Source organism: Phoca vitulina, unplaced genomic scaffold (genome assembly GCF_004348235.1).
Source record: "Phoca vitulina isolate PV1807 unplaced genomic scaffold, GSC_HSeal_1.0 scaffold8, whole genome shotgun sequence".
In the NCBI taxonomy this organism is placed as follows: domain Eukaryota; kingdom Metazoa; phylum Chordata; class Mammalia; order Carnivora; family Phocidae; genus Phoca; species Phoca vitulina.
This window is the reverse complement of record NW_022589711.1, coordinates 33,484,232-33,511,692: the sequence shown is the minus strand read 5'-3', so window position 1 is coordinate 33,511,692 and position 27,461 is coordinate 33,484,232. Positions and strand designations below refer to the sequence as shown.

General features: G+C 34.9%; 1 protein-coding gene across 11 annotated transcripts in view; it reads right to left on the bottom strand.

The window, feature by feature from the left end:
- Positions 1–27,461, bottom strand: part of LOC116633800 (glutamate-rich protein 2-like) — a 497,520-nt gene that overhangs the window by 194,162 nt on the left and 275,897 nt on the right. For 5 of the 11 annotated variants that reach the window (XR_004299784.1, XR_004299785.1, XR_004299786.1 and 2 more), the window contains one exon: positions 25,950–26,011. The exons of 1 other annotated variant lie outside the window; for it this stretch is intronic. The gene's annotated coding sequence lies outside the window, so the exon portion shown is untranslated. Of the gene's footprint in view, positions 1–9,866; positions 9,905–25,428; positions 25,468–25,949; positions 26,030–27,461 lie in introns of those variants that run through there. 5 more of the 11 variants (XM_032406508.1, XM_032406506.1, XM_032406507.1 and 2 more) reach the window with 5 other exon arrangements.

Sequence of the window (27,461 nt, the reverse complement as noted above, 5' to 3'; positions counted from 1 at the left end):
ATCTTTGAAATTGTGGAATGTGTCATTGCCATTTAATAAATGAGGGGGAAAAAGTCTCTGGGAGGTTAAATAATTAGATCAAATCAACCTGCATTCTTAGTTGATAAACTGCCTGTAGTTTGCTCCAGGCTTTTTTTTTTTTTTCCTAAAGAAATGTTTTTATATGAATTTTAAACCTCAAAGTAATAATATAGCATTTTCCCTTGGGTCTGGATCTATAATGACTCCAGATCTCTGCCTAATTTACCTTGTTCACTAACCTTTCCCTGACTGATTATCTGTTCTTTTTTTATTCATCCACATCCAAGCATCCTCTGCTAGCTAGTCAGTCAGAAACCGATGAAACAAAACATAATTGGTAAGTAATGAAAATGCCTTTGAAGCCTGCATCTAAGACGAAAGGTGACTAAATGTCAAGCCCATTCACCGAATTTTATTTAATCTACAATTCCAATTCTAGATTTTGTAACTTAAGTAAAGGCTTATTTTAGGTAGTTTACCCTTAACCTGTTCACATTTCCAAATAAGTGATGTATATTTTTTTCCATATTGAAATTCTGTTTTCTTTCCCATTCTCTCATTCCCTGGCTTTTAATTGATTTTTCTGTGTCAAGTTATTAAGGTTGTCCTCTTTTAAAGCAGTAACTTGTTTTTCCATTAAGGTGAGCTGATTTTGTAGCCTCTTACAGTAGAAAAAGAACATTATTCATGAGTCACTGTTCATTTGTCTAGTGCCTGGCACATTGTAGGTATTCAATAAATGCTTGATAAATGAATAAAATAGAATGGCCTCTTAAAATGTTGATGTCCATTCCTACCAAATTGAAGTTTAATTTAACAACAGCTTCAGGATTACATATTAAAGGTCTCAGGAAAAAGTAATAAATGGAAATACTTGTTATCCTGCTACAGACTGAAATATAGGTACTGAATTTTTCATTGAGATACAAGTAAAGCCCGAAATACAAATGGGTACAAGGGCAGAAATATAATAGACATACAATAACATTGATTTAAATTGAATACTTGCAAGTGTTCAAGTTTGAAACCTTAGAACTCATTCATATAACACTCTATAGCTGTAATTGATAATGCTTGAATGTAATTATCATTCAGTTATATGGTCTTGCCTATATTTTCTTATATCTTACCAATAAATTTACATCCCTTATGCCCATGTGCATTGAAGGGTACAAAGCTATATATATATATAATATATATATATATAGATCTCGGTGCCCTATTCTCATCTACTGTAACATAATCTGTGAATGTGGGGCCTGGGATTCTGTACTTTTTTTTTTTTTTTAAGATTGATTGGTTGATTATAGAGAAAGAAAGAGAGAAAGTGAGCATGCAAGCCAGGGGAAGGGCAGAGGGAGAAGGAGGAAGCAGACTCCCCGCTGAGTTGGGAGCCCCAAGCCAAGCTCCACATGGGGCTCCACACAGACCTCGATCCCATGACCCCGAGATCATGACCTGAGACAAAATCAGGAGTCCGTCGCTCAACTGACTGAGCCACCCAGGCGCCCCTGGGATTCTATACTTTCTAAAAGCTTCCTCAAATGATCGCTAATTGCCAGCTGGCATTGGCCTATGGAGCAATGTCTGGGAACCACTGTTTGTGTCTTAAGTTGAAAAGCTATCTCCATCACTCCACAGAATGTTACAGATCTATTCACTGGTACAGAGGGTTCTAAGATGACTGGTTTGGACCATCCTTTTTAATCTTAGAGGGAAAAAAATCAGTTTGCAAATGATATAAGAACATGGAGATATTCAATGTTGGTTCAGCATTATACGGAAGTAGAATAACAACATGTGCTCCGAAGATCTCTTCTGACTTTGACCCATGTCACTGGTAAAACCCTTCCAATCATTTGAAAAGGATCAGTGGGAAAGACAGTTTTGTTCAGATAGGCATTCATCTAAGTATGATCCTGAATCTGGTTCTGCTAGAAATATTTGGGGCTCCTTTTAACACTGGAGTCATAAAATACAATGTTTACTATAGCATTGGACCCAATCTTTCAAAATACACTTGTGGAAATTTACTATAGTCACAAGAGAAAACTGAGAAGAAAACCAGTTGAATGTTTTTGAAAAATTCATAATCACACTATCAGTAGATACCTTTGTTAACAGACTAGAATATTCTGGAAACATGATATTCACTCCCCATCTGTTGTCTCCTGACATTGTTTAATCATGAGTGTCAGAGCAAACAGCATGAGCTGGTTTCATCTCACCTCTTCATTTGCCGTGAAGTCACAAGCCTATAGATAGGCCCAGAGAAGGAACTTGCAGTCCCAGGATGACATCATTACCTGCACTTCGTTCCTGGTGATTCAGCTCTGCCAGGGGATGCTATGAGAACTAGCCACAGTGCTTCTTCCCTCATCCAAAGAGTATACTGTCTGCCCTAGAACTGACAGAGCTCACTGCAAATCAGAGAAAATTTGATGCCTCTTTCACAATACTTTTTCTCTTTATCTGATTTTTATTAGATCCCAGAGCCATTTTTCCCTTTTGGAACACCATTTTACAAATTGGTAGAAACCAATGAGAAAATGATTCAATAGATAGATAGTCTCTTTATACCCTTTCTTCTTAGGCTATTCCCACTTCATAAAGTACCTGTATCAACTGCTGAAAGAACTATATTCATCTATCTGACTAAAACGTATTCTACTGCTTGGCCATAATCTCAAAGGTATTTTCCAAGTGAGTTAAAATACTGATGTTCAGATTACAGGGTCAAGATAATCAGAATACTTAGTCTGTAATATCCAGGTATGAGTTTACATTATTCCTATGTCTTACCTGTTGAATTTCAAGTACATTTTAACATGTCACATGATATTCCACGCATTTTTAAATTTATTATCATCTTTAATAATCATAATAACTCCTTATGTGTGCATACTTGAGTAGGCAGAGAAGACAGATATAACTGTCTCCATATTATGGATGAGTAAACTGAGGTTCAGGGAGGGTTAGTGATTTACCTAAAGTCACCCCATCAGTCAGAGACAGACTGATAATTTAAATACAGATTTTCTCACCCCAAGTCTACAACTTCCTCCTCTACTTTCTACCCTCCCTTCTGTTGTGATGCTGGTAATAAATGATCACATGTGAATTTGTCTTTGCCTTTCTAAAATGCATGATTCTGCCCGTTGGTATTTTTTCAATTAAAGAAATAAATTGCCTTAGCTATTGACTGTGTCCATTTTTCTTTGAACTCAAATGTTAACATTTAGATCATAGTCCCTTCCCCATCCTTTGCTTCACAATGTGGCAAAGCCCCAAGGTTTGAGTTAGTGACCTGAAAATGTAATGTTAGCAGCTTTATGGAAGAAAGAATAAAGAGAAGTTGGACTGAACAAGGTAAGACATTTAGTCATTGTTTTAAAAGTCATCATCCTGGCCCCCTTATATGAAAACTAAGTGAGAATTCAGATTTTAATTATAGACTTCTGCAAAGTTCACTCTTTGTACTAACCCAATAGGAAGCAGCTTTTTATAGATACCAATTTATTCAACTTTCTTTAACACTCGAAACTGAACAATCACTTTAATGGGTTTTTTTAATTATTAAAAGAAGTTTCTTTTTGAGCTGCTGCTATAATAAATAAGGTAATGCTTCCATTAAATTGAAAGTTCTAGAGCAATATAAGCCCCCTACGCTCAGGACTTAAGTGTCAGAGGGACACAGAGGAATAAACAAAGAATGGGTAACCATGGAACCCAGAACACCAGCAATTCCATTTGTCTTAACCAAGTAATTGGTACATAATAGTCTGGAAGTCATCTGCAGAGGTTCTGCTGCCAGTTCTCCTACAAGTCACTGTGCAGCCTTTTCAAAGTCATGTTTTCCTCTGGGTGTTGGCTTCCCTCATCTATGAAGTGAAAGTTGATCTATATGTACTCAAAGATTCCTTGCAGTGTTAATATTCTAAGATCCCAAATGCTTATGAAGATAATGATTTAAGAAGATCTCAGTAATGATTAAATAAGGTGGAAAAAACAAATACCATGGAGGCTGGAAGCATTCAACCTCAGATGTGAAGTCCTTTAAAAATTTATTTTCCCCCTGAGTAGGCTGGTGTTGCTAATAAGAGGATATTTGTCAGACTCTAGACATAATTTTACCTTGATTAAATGTTTGTGATGCTGCCTCAAATCATGCTACTCATGTTGCCTGATTTGATTGTCTGGTTTCTGGTTTCACTTTCTACTCTTAGGAAAGTGTATCTTGGTGTATTTCATGGGTTGAATTTTAAAATAACACAGAAATTCCATACATGAATTATTCTGCAAGAACATTATATTTTTGAGAGTTCAGTACCTAGTATAATGTGATGAATACACTAAAAATACAAAGTAAATGATGTAATATGTGATTTCTTGCATTGATGAGAACTATAATATATAGGTGTCTTTATTTATTACTATGATTTGGTGATTATTCATGTTGGACATATTATGATAACTTAATAAGCCATTGCTACATACTGTTACCACCCTCCTGAAAGTCAGCAATGCTAATAGCTCCTTTTAAGCTTTCAACTATTCATTGTCTAAGCATAACGATGAGAAGGTTAAAGAGTGGAGGCTACAGATAAAAAGAAGAGAACATCTTCTATGTTGTTTTCCAATATAAGAGGCATATCATTTTGCCCAGTAAAATTCTTTTTGAATTTATCCTTCTGAAATGGGTAGTGAAAAGAACATAGTTCTAGAAATCACAATACCTGGGTTCTAATTCAGGCTTTCTGCCAAATTGGATGTGTGGAACATGTCATTTAGAGCCTCTGAAATTCAATTTCCTCTTCTGTAAATTAGATGATTCATTCTATAATTTTTAAAACTCATTTCTTTATTATTCTATAATTAACTTGAATCCCTTTTCCAAATTCTTGAACCTAGGTTTCTATGAACCAAAACAAAAAACATCATTTTATAACTGATACTAAAACATCATTTTATAACTGATACTTAGTATGTGACAGTTGACTCTAACTTGCTATCTCAGTAATTCTAAAATTCACTTACCAATAATGGATATTAAAATAGTTATTTTGGGAAAGGAAAAAAAGTCATAAAATCACGATCATTAAGACTGCCTTTAGAAAACAAAGGTTTAAATACATGTCATTGTGTATTTATGGGATGTGAAAGGGACTGTCATTGTATGATTGATATTCTTCATGCCTAACAGTTGAACCCAGAGAAACATCAAATGTCCCATAAAACTAAGCCATGCTTATTTCCTGTATGTGATACATAGGAAATCACATGCCTTATCACTCTACTTTATGTGAATTTAGGGCATTTTACAGTATATTATATTTATAACTATAAGTACTACATAAATACACTGATATTATTATGATGATTAAATAATGGCGTATGTACACATGTGTATATTGTGTGTGTGTGCCCACATACATGTGTATGTGTGTTAGTTAGGAGAAAACAATAAAGGAAGAAATAAGGGAATGGCAAGAACTCTAAATTAGCATATAATAATAATTGAATGTGTTAAAGTGATCTTTTAAAAAGTTGTGTTTTTGATGAAAAGGCTTTAATTAATAATCTGCATTTAAATTTACTTCCATTTAGCAGTGGAAAATAGTACATCATGATCTATGTGTGAAAGAAAGGCACATGGTATGAAAATGTTAGAATGTATTGTAGAGAAAAGGGGAAAAAGAAGTTATTGGTACAATGTACAGTTGAACTGAATTACTGACTTATAGCACTCTAATTTACATATCACAGTGCAGGCATCTATTCAGGATAAATTTATAAATCAGACCCGGTCTGACAAGGAAAACAAGCAGACATAAAACTTGTATTCAATTATGAAAGCCTGGGCTTTCCTAGAATAAAGAACCTCTTGTGGAAAGAATTATAATAGATGTAAACTGCATCATCCCAACAAATATCATTGTTACAAGTACAAAAATTAAAGCACTTAAACATAATAGAAAAGCAGTATTTATAATTCATTTTCAAGGGCAGGCAGTTAGCTAAGTTAACAAATATATTTACCACTTATGAAACAGTCAGCCTAAAGAACCAGTTCTGTTCTGATAATATGGTTTCCTGAAGCAGTGCTGTTCCAAACATCATCATCATCACCCAGGAACTTCTTAGAAATGCAAATTCCCCAGCCCTAATCCACACCAACTGGATCAGAAAATCTGACAGAAAGCCCACCTTCTAGGTGATTCTTGTGCACATGAAAATTTGAGAAGCACTAGCTTAGTGATACAGTACAGAAAATGGAAAGTAACTCTCTTATGTCATCATGAAACCACTACATATTGGATTTCATACTTACCATTTCTGAAGAACCTTCAAAAAATTCTGATTGCTAGACAAAGATACTTCTTTAGATTATTATATTTTATTATTGTATAAACTAAGTCATCAGATGATTAAGAAGCTTTTAACTGCTAAACAACAGTCAATAGTTCAGTGAAATAAAATATGTGCAGATCACTTTATGTACTGGGAATTAACCTTGCTTGTAGCCAATATCCCACCCTCCCTCCTTTTTTGCATAAACCCCATTAAGCTGGCCAAGGAAAAGAAAGGAATGGGGACAAAGAGGGCAGTAAACTGGAGTCCATCTAAATTTATTTATCCTGCTATATAAAGTGAAAGTTAAGTAACCCTAAACTTCCTTCAAACACTTTCTTGTGTGTCTAGCTGTAATAATACTGGATAGGAACAATTCTACCAACAATCTTGTGAGAGAATCTAATGAGAGAATCTAGAAGTGACATCAATTTCTGTGTGACAGTTAAATTTCTCATTCAAAATTCTTAGCAATCTATATAATTTTTGTAATAATGATTACATGGTATATAAAAAAAAAAGTCATCATCACAGTCAGAGTTCAGTAACATATGGTACTTCTACTAGATAAAGAGAAGGTAAGAAATCCACAGTGAACAATTTTTATGGTTCAAAAATAATGTGGCTTATAACCTTTGTTTAAAAAGTGGGGGGGGGGAATGGAATAAGTGTAAGTCAAAAAAGTTTCACAGAAGCAGAAGTTCATTTTCTGAAGATGAGCTTTATTCCTTGCACTTAATTATTACAGCTCAACACATCTTCAAATTTTTATTAACTTGAGGTTTGCACAGCATTATAGGCTAAGGCACTCAGTCATTTACTAGATCCTTTAAGAGTATGTACGTACTTCTATTTGTCATGGAGGCCCTCCCACATATTTTGTAGATATGTATTTAATATCATGAGTCTGAAGGTATATTAAAATGTTTGTTCCATTTGCTTGTATTCTGGACACCATATGCTGAGAGACTATATTTTGACTGGAGAAAGACCTGACATAGAGCTCTAACTAAAGCTATGCAGTGCTTGGTAGGATTTTTAAGAGTATACTTTAGAGCTTCAGGCATTCAGGGATTTAATTTTATAAGACGCAATCACTAAGAAAGAATGGTGTTGCAGCTTACATTTTACTTTTTAAATATCTATTTCAAAATTGAACTGATAGTCTATTACAGAACTTCCACCTGAACCCTGACTTGCCCTCTCTCCATAACCACAAACTGGACAAAATATATAGAGCCACTATTCTGATACACTGGACAACATTCAGCATACAGCTGCGATCCCTGAGAGAAGGGAAATCAATTAGGTGAGCCCAAAACTCATCCAGACTTTCTGTGTGGAGACACTTTCTGGACTGGACTCTAAGCAGAGCATTAAAGACTCACAGTGAATACACTAGAGTGTTCAGAAGTGGTAGAGGCACCATGTCAATAACTTACCTCAAGTGATTTAGGAACTTAAAAAAAAGAAAAACTCTTGAAGAGATAAAGATTAGAGTTCTGGAAGGCAGAAGCAGATGGAATTTATAGGGCAGAGCCCTACAGAGCACAGAACAGCATAGAGAAAAAGCTCCAGAATTCTGTCCTGGACTCCCACTAAGGCTGTTGTTGAATATGCAAGGATCTTTCAGTAAGAACACACACACAGAAAAAAAAATTTTTTTTTTTAAAAATTGAATTGGACTTCATCAAATAAAAAACTTTTGCTTTTCCAAAAACACCTTTGAGAAAATTAAAGACAAATGAAGAAAAAGGAGAAAATACTACTAATATATACACAATGAAGGAATTGTTTTCCAAATACAAGAATTCTTACAACTCAGTAAGAAGAAAATGAACAACATGATACAAAATGAACAAAATATTTGAATGGACACATCACAAAAGAAGATATATATATATATAGCCGATAAACACATAAAAGCATGCTTGAGCCATCAGGGAAGTACAAATTAAAACCATAATCAGATATCACTGCATACAATCTAGAGTAGTAAAAATTAAGAAGGCTGAAATTATCAGCTATTGATGAGGATTTGAAACATCTAGAACTCTCAAAGGTTGCAAGTAGAAATATTAAATGGTATATCCACTTTGGAAAATAATTGGACAGTTTATTATAAATATATATATAAATAAAGTTAAATATAATGACAAGTCTTGGCAACTCTAACCATAAATACTTGCCCCCCCAAAAGAATAGCATATATCCAGTCCACAAAAAGACTTGTAAATGAATGTTCATGGCAGCTTTATTCCCAACTAAAGATAACCAAAATGTCCATCATTTGGTGAATGCATAAACAAATTTTGGCATATAAATGGCAAAATTTACAACAGTAAAAAGGAACAAACTGATACACTCAACTTCACAGATATGCATCAAAATCATTGTAATGAGAAAAACAATCCAGCCACAGAAGAGGTACATATAGTGCAGTTCCATGTATATAAAATTCCACAATAGGCAAAACTGTACTTTAGTGACTAAAAACAAAAGAAGTTACCCATGGTCATGTTATGTGGGTGGAGAGGTAGACTGCAAAGGAACAAGAAGGAACATTTTAAGGTTAAAAAATGGGGGTGCCTGGAGTGCAACTCCTGATCTCAGGGTCATGAGTTTGAGCCGCATGTTGGGTGCAGAGATAAATAAATAAACTTAATGTGAAAGAAATGATCTATATATTGATCGGTTTGGTAGTTACATGGGTGTATATACATTTATCAAAACTCAAAATACACTTAAAATAGTTTTATTTCATATAGGTATGTTACATTCCAAAAAAGTTGATTTTAATGCAAAGTATGTAGTTAAATAAATAACAGTAACAGTAGTCACTAATTTTCGCTCATTAAAGAAAACAGAAATCCAAAGTCCACACTGATAATTAATTGAGACTAGTGAAACTGTCACTTATAGTAGAATGTCAATGTCTAAATAAAGAAGGAACAATTCATCTAGAAAATCACCATCTGGGGGGCACCTGGGTGACTCAGTTGGTTAAGTGTCTGCCTTCAGCTCAAGTCATGATCTCAGGGTCCTGGGACTGAGCCCCAAATCAGGGTCCCTGCTCAGCAGGGAGCCTGATTCTCCCTCTCCCCCTGGCCCTCCCTGCCACTTGAATTCTCTCTCTCTCTCTCAAATAAATAAATAAAATGTTAAAAAAAAAAAGAAAATCACCATTTGGAAACTTATTTGAAATAATTAATTCAGCCAAAAAACATCAATAGATGTTAGGTTTAGTAGGTAAATATTTGCTGAGCAATGTGATATTTACATGGTTTCCTATATATCAAAATAAAATATGTATTGAATACATAGGAAAGGAACAGTAATTTAAAATGGAGAAACATGACAAATACTACCTTAATGGGACGCCTGGGTGGCTCAGTCGGTTAAGCGGCTGCCTTCGGCTCGGGTCATGATCCCAGGGTCCTGGGATCGAGTCCCACATCGGGCTCCTTGCTCGGCAGGGAGCCTGCTTCTCCCTCTGCCTGCCTCTCCCCCTGCTTGTGTTCTGTCTCTCTCTCTGACAAATAAATAAATAAAATCTTAAAAATTAAAAAAAAAACAAAAACAAACACTACCTTAATAAAGTGATTAAGATTAACAAATTGTGTACTATCTGATAAGATACAATAAAAACAAAGCATCATTTCTGGGATATTCTTGGCAAAAGTGCATACCATGAATCTAATCATGAGGAAACATAAAATAAATGCAAATTTTACAAAATTATTGGAGGAATAAATCTAAAGGAACATGACAAATAAATGCAACATGTGATCATGAATTGGATACTTTGCTATAAAGGATATTATTGGGAAAACTGGCAAAACTTGAGGGGGATTTGCTTATTAGACGATATCAAGTATCACTGTTAATTTCCTGATTCTGATGGCTGTAGTCTAGTTATGTTAAGAGATCCTGATTGTAGGAAATATATTCTAGAGTATTATGAAATGTTGAGGTACATTGTCAGTAATTTACCCTCAAGGGATTCAAGATAAAAGGAAAAAAACCTCTCAGTACTATTTTGGTTACATTTTACTAGCTTCCTAGAGGGTTCATTAGAGCCATAAAATAAAGAAACTAATATTTTTCCATGCTGAGAAAAAAACCATATTTCTATTTTACTAGATACAAGAAAAATATATTTCTCTTTTTTACTAGATATAGCATAGAGTTATCCTTATAAATGCACAGGAAGGTAAGTTATGTGTGTCAATGTAAAACTAATAGTAATTATCAAGATAATATGACATATATACTACACATGATTGGAAAGATAATATGACATGATTGGAAAGATAATATGACATATATATTACACAAAAATAGTTATTCAAACATCATTCACCAGGATGTTCAAAACTCATAATTGAAAGTAATCATTGTGAATTATTATTTTCTTAGGTTACATTTAGCCAGTTTTTTAATTTAGCAACTTCCACAAAGTACTTAAGCAGTTTTCACCCCTTTCTCCAGACCAATTTAACAGTTTAAACAGTAGGTTGTGAAAACCACTGAACTATTACTATCTTGTGAGATTACATGTTTATCTTGGATCACACAACTCTGATTTTTATTCTGAAATTTTACAATTCAGTCCCTATTATTGTACTAATACCCCCAACTTTCCAGAACCTTGATCTAATTCAAATCCAGACATCACATTTCATGACATTGTTATATTTCCAATGTAATGTATTAAAACTAATTAAAGTTGGCAGATGCATGTGCTCATGAACTTTTAAAAGTGAATAAAATATAGTTAGGACTGATCTTAATCAGTATACAGCAGTACATCCAGGCCAGTTGTTGAAATACTGAGATATTTCCATTCCAAATGATATTCACTGGGTGCTCTGAACCCTTCAAATATCTCATTGTGGTCTTTGCCACCCAATGCTACCACAATACTGTCCCTCCTCTCATCTCTCATCATCTAGAAACCAAAGAGGCAATACTTGGAACACCAGAGAGCATTTAGAATTTATTTTCAGCACCATGGCCAGTGTCTCCAAAGACTTGTCCATGTGTAACAATATCATTGTATATGTGAAAGCTGCTAAGATAGTAGATCTTATGAGTTTTCATCTCAAGAAAAATGTAATGTAACTATATGAGGTGATGGATGCTAAGCTTAGGAAATCATTTCACAGTACATACATATACCAAATCATTATGTCATACACTTTAAACATACAATGCTGTATATCAACTGTATCACTGTATCTCAATAAAATTAGGAGAAAAAATATTTTGAGAAGTACCCTATGGGAATGTCCATTTGTCCACATAAAACAATCTGTATAACTTTTAAACATTATTTACAGTGATCACTATCTTCTAATTTTATTTGCATTACTATTGCCTTGAACAAATTTTCTAAAAGTGAAATTATTTATTTTATAGATAAGTATCTTCTAAGGTAAACATAAAACAGTATTGAACACCTTTTGAATTCCTACACTATACTAATTTTACTCATTTTACAAAAAAAAAATCACTACACTATGAATTTTATTTTTAGTGGGGACCAGAGTTTACCCCAATATTAATCCAGATTCTGGTTTTTCCTATTAAGTAGGGTGAATAAAACACTCAATGAAAAATTTCTTTGAAGTTCCCAGGTTAAAATGATACTGCTAATTCAGGGACACACCTTGAGAACCATTGGTATAGACAGGCACAATTGTTCTAAACTCTAGTTGCAACACTACAATCATCTGGGATGACTTTTTTCCTTGGATTTGTATTTATTTATAATTGTGGCAAAATGTATATAACATAAAATTTATCACCTTAACCATTTTTAAGTGTGCAATTCAGTGGTGTTAAGTATATTCAATTATGCTAATCTCCAGAAGAGATTTTTTCATCTTGCAAAACTGAAACTCTGTACCCAATAAACAACTCCCCAATCTCCCCTACCCCCAGCCTCTGGCAACCACCATTCTACTTTCTGTCTCTATGAATTCGACTACTCTATATACTTCAGCGAAAGTAGAATCATATAGTATTTGTCTTTTGTGACTGGCTTATTGCACTTAGCATAAAGTACTCTAGGTCATGTATGTTGTAGCATGTGTCAGGATTTTCTTCCTTATTAAAGCTACATAATATGCCATTGTACATATATAACACATTCTGTTTATCCACTTACCCACTGATAGACACATGGGTTGCTTCCACTTTTGCCTATTGTGACTAACGCTGCTAAAAACACGGGTGTACAATTATCTTTGAGGGCTTGCTTTCAACTCTTTTGAAATGGAAAAAACTGGGTCATCTGCTAATTCTATTTTTAATTTTTTGAGAAACCACTATATTGTTTTCCATAGTGGCTGTACCATTTTATATCTCTCCCAACAGTGCACAAGCATTCAAATTTCTCTAAATCCTCTCCCAACACTTGTTGTTTTTTTAGTAACATTCTAATGGGTGTGAAGTGACATGGAATATTTTTTATGAAACCAAAGCATCTTAAAATTAAGTGAAAATGAAAAAATTCATTATGAAATTTATAAAATTGAAAAATTATTTTTTTTTCTTATGAGAAATGGTTCAAACATAGTCCTTGGTGTCCTTGGTCTTTTCTTATTTCCTGATTTAAATATTCAAAGCCAGAATTTTATTTTAGCCATATAGTTATTTGGGGAAATTACAAATGATTCCTTAAATATAATTTTTAGTTTAGCACAAAAAAATCAGTATTGAATAAATAATGCTTTTACAATGTTATTCAAATAGTGATGGTTATTAATGCCACTAATAATGCACCCCAAGTAGTAAAGGCAAAAGAAACATAAAAATGAGACTTCCTCAGACCTCATTTTTACAAAATCTGCATGTTGTTATCAAATGGTATTTCCTAGGTAAATTTTATAATCCCACCTCCATTATTAACTAGCTGTGTGACTTGGGGCAAGACTTTTATTCCCCCTATGTTTTGGCTTCTAAGGAATCTCCCAAAAAATATTTCCACCTCCACTGTGTGTGTGTGTGTGTGTGTGTGTGTGTTAGTATAGCACTTTTCTGCTTTCTTTCTTTCTTTTTTTTTTTTTTTAAAGATTTTATTTATTTATTTGACAGAGAGAGAGACAGCGAGAGAGGGAACACAAGCAGGGGGAGTGGGAGAGGGAGAAGCAGGCTTCCCGCCGAGCAGGGAGCCCGATGCGGGGCTCGATCCCAGGACCCTGGGATCATGACCTGAGCTGAAGGCAGACGCTTAACGACTGAGCCACCCAGGCGCCCCTCTGCTTTCTTTCTTTGCATGTAGAAGTAGTTCATTCTTTTTTATCACTACATATGTTTGATTTATGAATGTACCTATTTCATCTTTTTTTAATAATGAGATATAATTGGCATATACTATTTTATTATTTTTATCCACCTCTCATTTTGATGATCTCTGAGTTCAATCCTGGGATGAAGAATATTTTACCTGCAGGAATTTTAAGATAAAGAAAGACAAATCTAAAAAGGCCAGAAAGTTACCTTAAGGTCCCACAGTCCCCTGGGTCAGCAAACAAACAAAGAGAGTTTCTATGTACCCCCTGAGAAATCTACTTCTTTGGAGTACTCTTCCTACTTTGAACTACTTGTTGAGTTGATGACAATTCCTACTTAAGTACCCATAAGTGGAGAATGGATATATTTAGCACTGAGAGGAATTACACATAAAGGATTCACTATATGAAAATTTAAAATTGGATATAGGCTCTGAACAAATCAGTATGTGCATGTGAAGAAACTGGTAGACATTATTTCCCACCTAATTTGTAAACCAAAGTTGTATTTCTCTTCTTGAAACATTTAAGAACTAATTTTTAAAAGTGAAAATATTTTTAAATAATAGAAAGTATACACATGTTGCTGGAGAATTCACTTTGGAGATCGATATTGTGAAATTATTATTTTTTTTAATAAAGGTCCTGGCTGAAGACAGAGGGGAAGATGGAGAAGTAGGAGGATCCTGAGCCCACCTTCTTCCATGGACACAGAAAAGTTGCAATTACATATATAGTACAACTCACTCTGAGAACAACCAGCAGAACAGCCCTTCCTCACCTAAAGATAAAAAGAAAAAGGCCACACTGAGAAGGGTAATAGGAACAGAGAAACAGGAATCAACTCCTCAGCATAACAACCCACATGCTGGAGGGATCTTGCAGCAATAGGGGTCCTCCCTGAGCAGTGAAAGGTTCAAGCCCCACATCAGCCCCTCCTGCCCTCAGGATCTGCACCAGGAAGACAAACCCTCATAATGCCTGGCTTTGAAAATCAGTGAGGCTTAAGTCCAGGAGAACCTGTGCACCATATTACTCATCCCAAGACCCAGTGCAGATGCAGCAGTTTAAAAAGTGCCTGGGTCATACATGAAGATTTGCTGACTAATTTTAGAGTGTGTGCTAGAGGAGCAAGGATCTGTAGAAACTTTCTCTGGGAATGGAAGCAGGTGCCATTTTGCTTGTGTCCCTTCAGCCTAGCTGGCTTGATGCTGGTGGGTGCCAGTTTGGATACGTTCCATCTATTTTGCCAGCCCTGTTCGTCCTGTCCTACATCCCCCTGAAATCTTTCTTTAAAGTTTCAATTTGGAATTTTAGAGAATGAGTTCCCATTCCATTCCTTTGTTTTATTCAGCTCTAGGAAGTATTTTTGTGTTTGTGGGTTCTTATGCAGATTTGGATGAAGTTTTTAATGGCTGACAATTCATATATAAATGGTAATAAAGATAAAAATAATGTAAATTAACATTAAGCCTTTAAAATATGCCAGATACTGAGTTCTTTTACATATGTTTCATTTGCAAATATTGTAACTTATATACCTCATCTCTTTTTGCCATCACAAGAACTCTTTGAGGTAAGTACTATTATTGTCCTCATTTTTTTATAAATAATGAAACTGAGGCATAAAGAAACTAGTAGACCACACAGTAAGTAAGTGGTGGGGCCAGGATTTAAATCTATTTAGCATGACTCAAGAATTTGGGGACATTAGGAGAAGGAAGGGAGAAATGAAGGGGGGGAAATCAGAGGGGGAGATGAACCATGAGAGACTATGGACTCCAGGAAACAAACAGGGTTTTAGAGGGGAGTGGGGTGGGGAGATGGGTTAGCCCGTGATGGGTATTAAGGAGGGCATGTATTACATGGAGCACTGGGTGTTATATGCAAACAATGAATCATGGAACACTACATCAAAAACTGAAAAAAAAAAATCGAATGGATCTAAGTACTATTTAATTTCAAACATTAAAAAAAAGAATCTGGGGTATGAATTACCATATGATACTTAGGATTCCTTCCTTTTCAAGTGGCAAAATACCACATTCAAAGGGCTAAAGAATAAAAACCAAAAATTTGTGGCAAATGTGGCTTCAACCACAAATAAATCCATTGGTTTAAACAATATCCTTGAGACTTGATCAAGCCTTCTCCATATCTCACACCTATTTCTGTTTTGGCTCCATTCTTAAGCAAACTCACCTCTAGAGCTGGTAATGTCTGTGATTTTATCTTCTCAAAACACCCCTCAGAGATTGGGGGGAGGGCTTTTTCTTCCTAATAGATCCAGGGATATATTCAATCACATGCTCACATTTTAAGCAATTGCTATTAACCTATAACTAGTGGGTTTGAGTCACCAAATCTTGGTCACCCGTTCATGCAGAGTTTCATAGAACATACTTAAAAGTGTGCACACTAAAATACCTGTGATGGAAAAGTATTCACATTTTTCACTGTGTCCTTCAACTCTGAATTGAGATCTATTGATGACTGCCAGCCTTCTCCATAAATAAAGGAATATGTGAATGATCATTTAGTTCTTATCTTTCAAAAATGTGTCATTACTCTCAATTCTTGCTGCATAGATAGCTGGTGCTCTATTAGTTTGATGCCATTGCACCTGTTCTAGTCCACTCGATGGCTCACAAAATAATCACTAAATGGATAAATTAAGAGAAAACCTTTTTTTCTTGTATCATAGATTTTCAGTGATAAACAGAAGAAAAAGTGGTCAAGCAATTCTCACTCCTGCAAACAGATATAATGAGCTGATTCATTTTCAGTAAGTCAATAGTTCTATTCAAATTTAAGTAATATATATATATAGTAATTATCCTTTTATATTTTATATAATATATTGATATTATGTGATTTCCAACATTATCATCTGAAAAAGGACTGCTTTTTTTTTATCATATTAACTGTGTATTCCACTTTTTAATATTCTCAGCAGTTATGTGACTTGTGACCATGTTTTTGTTCTCAGGAGCATATCTTAGAATGATGCATTTATATTTTTGATCTTTTCTCTGCCTTTTACATCCAATTATTAATTTCCATTGTTTTTAGAAAACCTGGTTATTTTGCCGAAGAGGTTACTCTGCTACATTTGAAAAAGACAGGCCACTAACTGACAGCACTTTATGTTAGACAGTAAATACACTGACAAGCAAGATCAAAAAGATTAGAAGCCAAATAAATTTCAGTTTTCAGTTATTCATAAGGTTTTCCTATGTCCACTTTCCTTTTACTTTATGCTTACAGATTTATTTGTCCCCGCACATAAAAATTCACCTTCTGTATTTACACTGGAACACCAAACACTATCACCTTTTATAATATTATTCCAAGTTGTAATATTTATGTAATCATTTTCATCAGGCAGCCAGCTAGTCAGGAAACAAGTAAAATTAAACTCCTACAAAAGTTTAAATGCGTAAATGGACAACATAAATGTAATCAAATTGTGCAACAGGACACTGTCACACTGACCACCAATAATAATACATTAGGAAAGTACCATTTGGAGCAACTTATACACCTAGAAGCTGCAGAATGCATGGATCCCTCAGTCTCTTGTCATCTCTGTGGAAGTGTCTTCTATGGTCAAGCTTAGCTGGATACACCATAGAAAGTGTCTGAAAAGTGTGTTGGGAGCCCTGTAACTTGTGTATTAAATTAAGAACATGCAGATTCTTAACTGCTGAATGAGGAGACACAAGCCAGCCACACAGAATCAGCAGGTAGCTCCCTCAGCATCTGAACTCACATTTTGAGGAAGGGAAAACCTTGAGGTTGATTTGATTGAGGGGCACAGTTTCAGTACACTCATGCAAAGGAAATAAAGTCACAATATTTATTACTTACAAATCCTAGAAATGGGACGAGGCAGGTATGAGGCTCACAGAGCCAGGGAAGGGACAGTCCTCTATCCCAGGTATTGAGGGGATGAGAGATAGAGGGCAGGGTAGCAAGCCCCTATTACTTTTTTTTTTTTTTTTAAATTTTTTTTATTGTTATGTTAATCCCCATACATTACATCATTAGTTTTAGATATAGTGTTCCATGATTCATTGTTTGTGCATAACACCCAGTGCTCCATGCAGAACGTGCCCTCCTCAATACCCATCACCAGGCTAACCCATCCTCCCAACCCCCTCCCCTCTAGAACCCTCAGTTTGTTTTTCAGAGTCCATCGTCTCTCATGGTTCTTCTCCCCCTCCAATTTCCCCCCCCTTCATTCTTCCCCTCCTGCTATATTCTTCTTCTTCTTTTTTTCTTTCTTAACATATATTGCATTATTTGTTTCAGAGGTACAGATCTGAGATTCAACAGTCTTGCACAATTCACAGCGCTTACCAGAACACATACCCTCCCTAGTGTCCATCACCCAGTCACCCCATCCCTCCCACCCCACCCTCCCCCCCCCCAACCCCCCAGTTTGTTTCCTGAGATTAAGAATTCCTCATATCAGTGAGGTCATATGATACATGTCTTTCTCTGTTTGACTTATTTCGCTCAGCATAATACCCTCCAGTTCCATCCACGTCGTTGCAAATGGCAAGATCTTATTCCTTTTGATGGCTGCATAATATTCCATTGTATATATATACCACATCTTCTTTACCCAATCATCTGTTGATGGACATCTTGGCTCTTTCCACAGTTTGGCTATTGTGGACATTGCTGCTATAAACATCGGGGTGCACGTAGCCTTTCGGGTCCCTACTTTTGTATCTTTGGGGTAAATACCCAGTAGTGCAATTGCTGGATCGTATGGTAGCTCTATTTTCAACTTTTTGAGGAACCTCCATACTGTTTTCCAGAGTGGCTGCACCAGCTTGCATTCCCACCAACAGTGTAGGAGGGTTCCCCTTTCTCCGCATCCCCGCCAACATCTGTCATTTCCTGACTTGTTAATTTTAGCCATTCTGACTGGTGTGAGGTGGTATCTCATTGAGGTTTTGATTTGGATTTCCCTGATGCCGAGCGATATTGAACACTTTTTCATGTGTCTGTTGGCCATTTGGATGTACAAGCCCCTATTACTTTTAAGGTGGCTGGGGCGGAGGTCACCAACTTTACATGGGCTAAACTCTTATGTGGTTATTTTAAAAGGTGACCCAGGAAAAACAAAGCAGCAACTTGTGGCAGGAATTCCAAGCTCAGGTCCTTATCCAAATGTCCAGACTCGGTGTGATCAGGGTTGTCATACTATAAAATACCTAGGCAGCAACTCAAAATAGTTGTTTTCTCATCACATGAAGTGAAGAGGTAAAGTAGCTAATGATATATTTCTTACCCAATTACTAGTGGGGAGAGGAAGAATGTTCCTGGGGGAAAATAAGGCAGATGATCCAGTATAATTTCCTTGTAAACAAAACTGGATCTCCAGGAAAATAGACTAATAGTGTATTTTAGGAAAAGAATCTTTACCTTTGGAATACTTTGAGTAGAATGCCCATGATTTGAGATTGCCTAATGGAAACACACCTAAAATCTAAAGATTTATGAGCCAGGTCTCTCTGGAGAACATCACATACACCCTGAGGTGAGCCTTAAACTTCATTAGATTCTTCCTCATATATTATTCTGAGCTAAAAAGTGTGTGTCCAATGCAGAAAACAAGAACTAGGGAGTCCTGCTATATATAGCAGATTTTTTTCTTACTGTTCCCATTCTACTTGATTGCTTATAGTGTTGAAATTATTAGTAAAGTTTGGTACTCAGTAATTTTAGATTTGTTTGAGTTTGATTTGACAATCTGGTCCTTTATTCTACCTCTGAGCCCTTATAATTTATTTATTTATTTTTTATTATGTTAGTCACCATACAGTACATCATTAGTTTTTGATGTAGTGTTCCATGATTCATTGTTAGCATATAACATCCAGTGCTCCATGCAGTACATGCCCTCCTTAATACCCATCACTGGGCTAACCCATCCCCCCACCCCCCTCCCCTCTAAAAACCTGTTTGTTTCCCGGAGTCCATAGTCTCTCACAGTTCATCTCCCCCTCTGATTCCCCCTTTCATTTTTCCCTTCCTTCTCCTAATGTCCTCCATGCTTTTCCTTATGAAACCATATGATAATTGACTTTCTCTACTTGAATTATTTCACTTAGCATAATCTCCTCCAGTCCCATCCATGTTGATGCAAAAGTTCGGTATTCATCCTTTCTGATGGCTGAGTAATATTTCATTGTATATATGGACCACATCTTCTTTATCCATTCTTCTGTTGCAGGGCATCTCGGCTCTTTCCACAGTTTGGCTATTGTGGACATTGCTGCTATGAACATTGGGGTGCATATGGCCCTTCTTTTCACTACATCTGTGTCTTTGGGGTAAATACCCAGGAGTGCAATTGCTGGGTCATAAGGTAGCTCTATTTTTAACTTTTTGAGGAACCTCCACACTGTTTTCCAAAGTGGCTGTACCACCTTGCATTCCCACCAACAGTGTAAGAGGGTTCCCCTTTCTCCACAACCTTTCCAATATTTGTTGTTTCTTGCCTTGTCAATTTTTGCCATTCTAACTGGTGTAAGGTGGTATCTCAATGTGGTTTTGATTTGAATTTCCCTGATGGCTAATGATGATGAACATTTTTTCATGTGTCTGTTAGCCATTTGTATGTCTTCTTTGGAGAAGTGTCTGTGCATGTCTTCTGCCCATTTTTTGACTTGATTATTTGTTTTTTGGGTGTTGAGTTTGAGAAGTTCTTTATAGATCTTGGATATCAGCCCTTTATCTGTAGTGTCATTTGCAAGTATCTTCTCCCATTCCATGGGTTGCCTCTTTGTTTTGTTGACTGTTTCCTTTGCTGTGCAGAAGCTTTTTATCTTGATGAAGTCTCAAAAGTTCATTTTTGCTTTTGTTTCCCTTGCCTTTGGAGACGTGTCTTGAAAGAAGTTGGTGTGGCCAATGTCGAAGAGGTTACTGCCTATGTTCTCCTTTGGATTTTGATGGTTTCCTGTCTCATATTGAGGTCTTTCATCCATTTAGAGTTTATCTTTGTATATGGTGTAAGCGAATGGTCAAGTTTCATTCTTCTATATATAGCTGTCCAATTTTCCCAGCACTATTTATTGAAGAGACTGTCTTTTTTCCATTGGATATTTTTTCCTGCTTTGTCAAAGATTAGTTGGCCATAGAGTTGAAGGTCCACATCTGGGCTCTCTATTCTGTTCCATTGATCTATGTGTCTGTTTTTGTGCCAATACCATGCTGTCTTGGTGATCACAGCTTTGTAATAAAGCTTGAAATCAGGCAATGTGATGCCCCCAGCTTTTTTTTTTTCAACATTTCCTTTGAGCCCTTATAATTTAACATCCAAATACACACACACACACACACATTTTAGTAATACATAGTGATGAAATAAAACTACAAAATTTAAACAAAGAATAAAGAATAGAGAATTCAGGATGATGGTTAACTTGGGTAAGGGGAGGTAAAGGGATGGGTCAATAAAAGGGCAAAACCAGGTGTTTAGAAGTAGATTTTTGTCAACATCTTACTTTTTCTTTGGAGCGTGGATTTCATGGGTGCTTACTGTATTATCAAAAATAACTATTAAGTTAAAATCACAATGAGATATCCCCTATTAGAACGGCCATCATCAAAAAGATGAGATAACAAATACTGGGAAGAAGGTGGACAAAAGGGACCCCTTGTGCACTTTGGTGGGAATGTAAGTTGGTGCAGCCACAATGAAAAACAGTATGCAGGTCCCTCAAAAAATTAAAACTAAAAATACCATATGCTCCAGCATTCCCATTTCTGGCTACATAACCGAAGGAGATGAAAACAGGGTCTTCAAAGAGATAGTTGTACTCCCATGTTCGTTACAATATCATTTACAATAGTCAAGATATGGCAACAACCTAAGTATCTGGAAACAGATGAATGGATAAAGATGATGTGGTATATGTGTACAACAGAATACTATTCAACTATGAGAAAAAAGGAAATATTGCCATTTGTGACAACATGGATGGACCCTGAGGACATTATACCAAGTGAAATAAAACAAACAGAAAGATAAATACAAGACAAATACTGTATGGTATTACTTATATGTGGAATCTTAAAAAAAAAAAAAAAAGCCACACTCATAGAAACAGAGAGCTGAAAGTGGTTATTTTCACGAGCTAGAGATGTTGGGAAAATAGGAAGAAGGTGGCAAAAGAGTAAAACTTTCAGCTATAAGATGAATAAGGTCTGAGGATCTAATGTAAAACATAGTTGATAACACTGTATCATTAAATTTGCTAAGAGAGAATTTAAATATTCTCAACAAAAAAGATACATATGTGAGGTGATGGATGTGTTCAGTAGCTAAATGGAAATATTTTCACAATGTATACATAATCAAATTACCATGATGTACACTTTACATATTTTACAATTTGATACGTCAATGAATCCTCAATAAAACTGAAATAAAGTAAAATAAAATAAAATAGATGGAAAGAAAAAATAGCTATTTACAAATATAAATAAATAAATAAATATCAAAAGTGGGCCTACCACAGTACCATTATATAGTCACATCCTAATAAGTCAATGAAGTAACTAAATGGAAACAGACATTTCCGGAATCAACTACAAAAACTATGACGAGATATAAGAAAATATCTTAATTAAATTTTAATTCTTAATATTTAGTATAGTAGCTGCTATTTGGTATGAACTCCTTTTATAAATGATTTAATTCAATGGAAATGAACATTGAAGAAGAAACTATCATACTATAGAAAAAATCAGGGGATGGGAGGAATATGAACAATGTTCCTCTATCTTCACTCAAGTTCATTCAATAAAGTAACATGTAACAATAAAACATTTAAATTGAAGCAATTGACTTCAAGGTAAATAGGGCAAATTGACTAAACATATTAACTTCTGTCCTCTTTGGAGCCATCATTGAAATATAATAATAATCTGGCTTAATTTATAGCACTCAAAGATAGTGTTGGTAGTTCAGAAAAAAAGTCCACTATGCCTGGCATTTAGGATTACCCTCATGAACATCCTTTCAGGTAATGTAAGTACAGATTTGAATATAATATTGCCCCAGTCTGGGGGAGAGAAAGACATAAACAAATATATGTTTAAATAGTAGATTCTGTAATAAAAGTGTAATCATGATGACATACAAATTTTTGAGATAAATTAACCAACAAATTCAAGACTCTTGCATAGACACTAAAAACTACAAGCCTCAAATAAATGATTAATTTTATAATGAGCACATAAAATTTGGTAATAGCTAAATTGGAAAAAAAAGATCTCACTCATTAAGATGTTAAGCAATGTATAAAGATATCAACAAAAAAGAACTGTACACAACTGAATTAACATAAAAATAAATACATAAATAATCACAATACTCAACATTTGCCACAAATGTGAAAAATGTACATTTATGGATTGCCAATAGTAGAATACATTCATAGAACTTTTTGGATGAATTTAGCAGTATATTTTTTAAAGCCATGAAATCACTCATATCCCTTATTCCAGAATCTTACTTCGGGAATCTTATTTTATAAGTATAAACTATTTCTAATGCTAAGTTAAATAAACCTGTTGAAATTTCTAAAGTAACCACTAAAAGAATAGAAATCAACCACATAACTTCCAAAGCATGGGAGAAACAAGAAAGCAAAATTAAATATAATTCAAAAGTCAATCCAAAAGAAGGCAAGCAGTAAGGGGGTAATGAATATTGAAAAAGCTGGGAAGGAGGGAGGGAGGAAGGGAGGAAGGGTGGGTGGGAGGGAGGAAAGAAGGAAGAAAGGAAGAAAGAAAAGGAGAGAGAAGGAAAGAAAGGAGGGAGACTCCGAAGGAAGGAAGGATAGAACAAAATAGGACAGTAAGATGGCAGAACAAATCCAAGTGTATCAGTAATTAAGGTAAAAAATTTAAATTTCCAGTTTAAAATAATATCACAAAGGTCTTATTAAAAGAAAATCCAGTCACATTCCATACACAGGAGATACACTTAAAACAAGAGCAAAGAGAGATGAGAAAAAAAGGTAAATATACAAGGGAAAATTCCTAGAGCAAGCTTAAGCTGGTACAGGTACATAAAAGCCTTAAAGATGAGCTTTACCAAAAAAAACATGCATAACTGGAGATTTTTAAAAAGGTCACTGTATAAAGAAATATACCTTTCTAAATTTGTAAATACCTAATACATCCATGTAAGTAAAATTATAAAGAAATATGAGGGAAGGATAATCAGAAATTTCAGCACAGTAACCAATTCTAGAATGAAAGGTGGGGCATCACCAATGGTTACACTGACATTGAAGGTAAGTAGTGACACCTTATTACCCTTATATTACTATCCCTTATAATATGTTACTTATTATCCCTTATAACTGTTATGTTACTTATTATCCCTTATAAACTGAACAATTTATCTATGATATTTCATAAAAACAGTACTGTAAAGGAATGAGTTACATGGACAAATGTGAAGATATGAGCAATAGTTACATATAGTTTTAACAGTATAAAATTAGTTGTGTTAGAATGGTAGAATGTTTGTCTTTACATATAACTGGAAAATAATTTCAACCTACTCCTTATTCCACAGAAATTATCAAAACAATATAAGCTGAACACAGATGTGAGAATATAGATGAGAGATTTCTCCATTATTAAATAGTTAATGAACAGAAAGCTTTTAGAGTATGAAAATAAATTTTGCTGTTAACTTGTTTGGCAATTGGATTTTATGTCACACAGTTGTAGTTACTACAAAACAAAAGAGAGCTAGAATTTCCAAAAGCAGAAAATGACAGCCCAAAGTTTAATAATCTCCACAAGTTTGATTCATAAATTTTCTGGCTTAACAAATACTGATACAGCCTTTTACCCATGCTTAAGTTTAAAATTCCCAACATAAATAGTCCAAATCAAACCGGTCCAATTTAGATGTGTAGGACAGCAAACAGAGATTGACTTTTCAGAAAAGAAACAGAGTGTTGAAACACAGATATTTATTTTTTTCATCATTAGTATTTTAAATTTTTCCTGAAAGCTTTTACTTAAATATAATTAATTCCTCATAATGGCATTTCCTCTTTTTGATGGATGGCAACGAGCTCTTTGATGTACATTTTACTTGAGATATATAATCAACTGTATTTTAATAATAACCATGCATCTATTCAACTACAAATTCTTAGACAGGATAGGTATGTTTATTCACTTTGTTTCTACTAAAAAGGCTAGGGAATATAAAGATCCAAAAGATTCTATGAACCTATAACTAAAAATAAACACTTTTTTCATGGGAGTAGGTAGTTTTGTGGTGTGCGTTACTGAATTCTTTAATCGAATCTTGGATGGGTTAGGTGATGAATTAGCATAACTAAAGTTAGGGTTAGGGGTGGTACTGCATTATTCTGTGGAATGTAGTTGCAAGCATTTTCCATTCAGTATTATTACTTTTGTACTTATTTGTCAAATGTGTGGACTGTGACCCCTTTCTAAGTTCACTGTAGTAAAATCTTCTAAAGAATAAAAAATACTAGAAAGTTCTAACAGAACAGCATAAAATATATTAAGGCACTTCAGTAATTATGCTATAATTCTGTTGAAAAAAGCAATTCTAGTGTACCTGGGTGGCTCAGTCGTTAAGCATCTGCCTTCGGCTCAGGTCATGATCCCAGGGTCCTGGGATCGAGTCCCACATTGGGCTCCCTGCTCAGCGGGAAGCCTGCTTCTCCCTCTCCCACTCCCCCTGCTTGTGTTCCTGCTCTCGCTGTCTCTCTCTCTGTCAAATAAATAAATAAAATCTTAAAAAAAAAAAAAAAAAGCAATTCTATTACAGGCTCAGTTTTCAGACACTTGCTTTACCTTTCTGGAAAAAAAAGAAAACTATTCCTTTTAGCTAGGATTTTTTTTGTTTTGCATATACTCAAAAATGACTAATATTTCCTGACATGTTTTAAAGAAGAGAGGGCACATTATACGCACACATACACATACCTACACACACACTGCATAGACACACATATATCTTTATGCTCTGAAAACATTCTTTGAAACACATCAATCTTGTCATTTTCATTCACAGAAGCATAAAGTTCAACAGCTTACTAAGTCTAAAAAGGGATCTCTAGAGCTCAGCTGAGCTTCCAGACAAAAGTGTGAAGGTTAGTAGGATTCTTATTTTATTGTCTGAGAAAGATTCATGACCACATAGTACAAGTCAATCTCACTTGGGATAAAAATAATTGCTTTATATTTACTTACTGAGTAACAGCACAGAATCAGTTCACATACTTTCTCACCAGCAATAGAATCTTCCAAGAATCCTGATGGGCCAAAATACCCTGTAAATAATAAGATTCTTCACCTGGACTACAACAATTATATTTAACTTCCATTCTTTTTTTTTTTTTTGGTCAAGATTACAAAATGGTACTTGGATGCTCCTAACCAGAACATAGTACCAAGGATTTATTCATCTGCCAGAAGTCTCCCCTCCCAGTCATTTGCTGATTACCTTTAGAAGACAAATAAAATTCCCATTTTACATTTGAGGTAAGTTGTGTTCTTTCAGAAGACAGGGATGACATATATGAGCTTTGAGGATCTTTTTCTGTGTGATAAGTTTATACAGTACCTATAATTCCCCAAGATTGTATGCTACCAGTGCTACCCTTTATGAGGACTTAATAACAAGGCATTCTGTCCAATGACTAACTCATGCTATAAATAACAATTTTGACCTTTTCTAATATAACAGTCCTGCCATTTCCTAAGATCTGGATTCACTGATGACATTCTGATAGCTAATTCTGTTCATTTCCCAGACATTCTGCATGACCAAGACCAACTATTCAGAATTATGGCCACTGTATTTCAACTGCATGGTAAAACACATCAAAAGATTGAAACCACTAAATAAACTCAATATATCTTTTAAACATTTATCTTTCACAGGAGTTAATATATAGCAACAATAAGTCAAACTTATTAAACTTGGCAAAGAGTCTTGTCAAACATTTAAGAACAACTACATACATCTGTAAGTTATGAGATGCTGGGATAATATAAAGGGCAGGAGATTTTGGAACCAAACCTGGGGAGAATCTGGCTCAGGTTATATAATTTTCCTGAGCCTTGCTTTTACTCATTTATTAAATTAGATAACCTCAGATTAAATGAAACAGTGCATATAAATCAAAGGGCAAACAGTAGGCCCTTGACAAAATGATACCTTTATTGACAACAAAGATGAAGAATTTGCTCCTTTAAGAATGAATGAAATAGAATACTAAAGTATTGGAAAATCTTAAATTTGGAAGCCTTTTACTTATGATTACTGGAGAAAAGTACCTGCCTCCAAAAAAAAAAAAAAAAAAATCCTAAACTGGAAAAAAAACAAAACCACCACTTACAGAGGGAGACCATAATTACAAGTATATATTAGATGAGAATAAAAATAAAATTAAAATGACACAAATCAGCTCCATGTTGGGGACAAGGGGAACAAGACTTGAAGAGAAAATAGAATTCAGATCAAGTTACTGTCCCAGAAAAACTGGAAAATAACCCCAATTCAAATTAACTTCCCAAATATAGGCACAGGTGTTACATACTTCCCATAACTTTACCTCATATACTGGTTCCAAACATTAAGGAAATGAAATTCATTCTGTAGTTATATGCAAAATGGTACTTCATTTCTTCTCACTTGTGTTTTATATTTTAAGATAGGTGTTTAATAAATTGGAGCAAAAAGATGAGTGTGACTAAGGC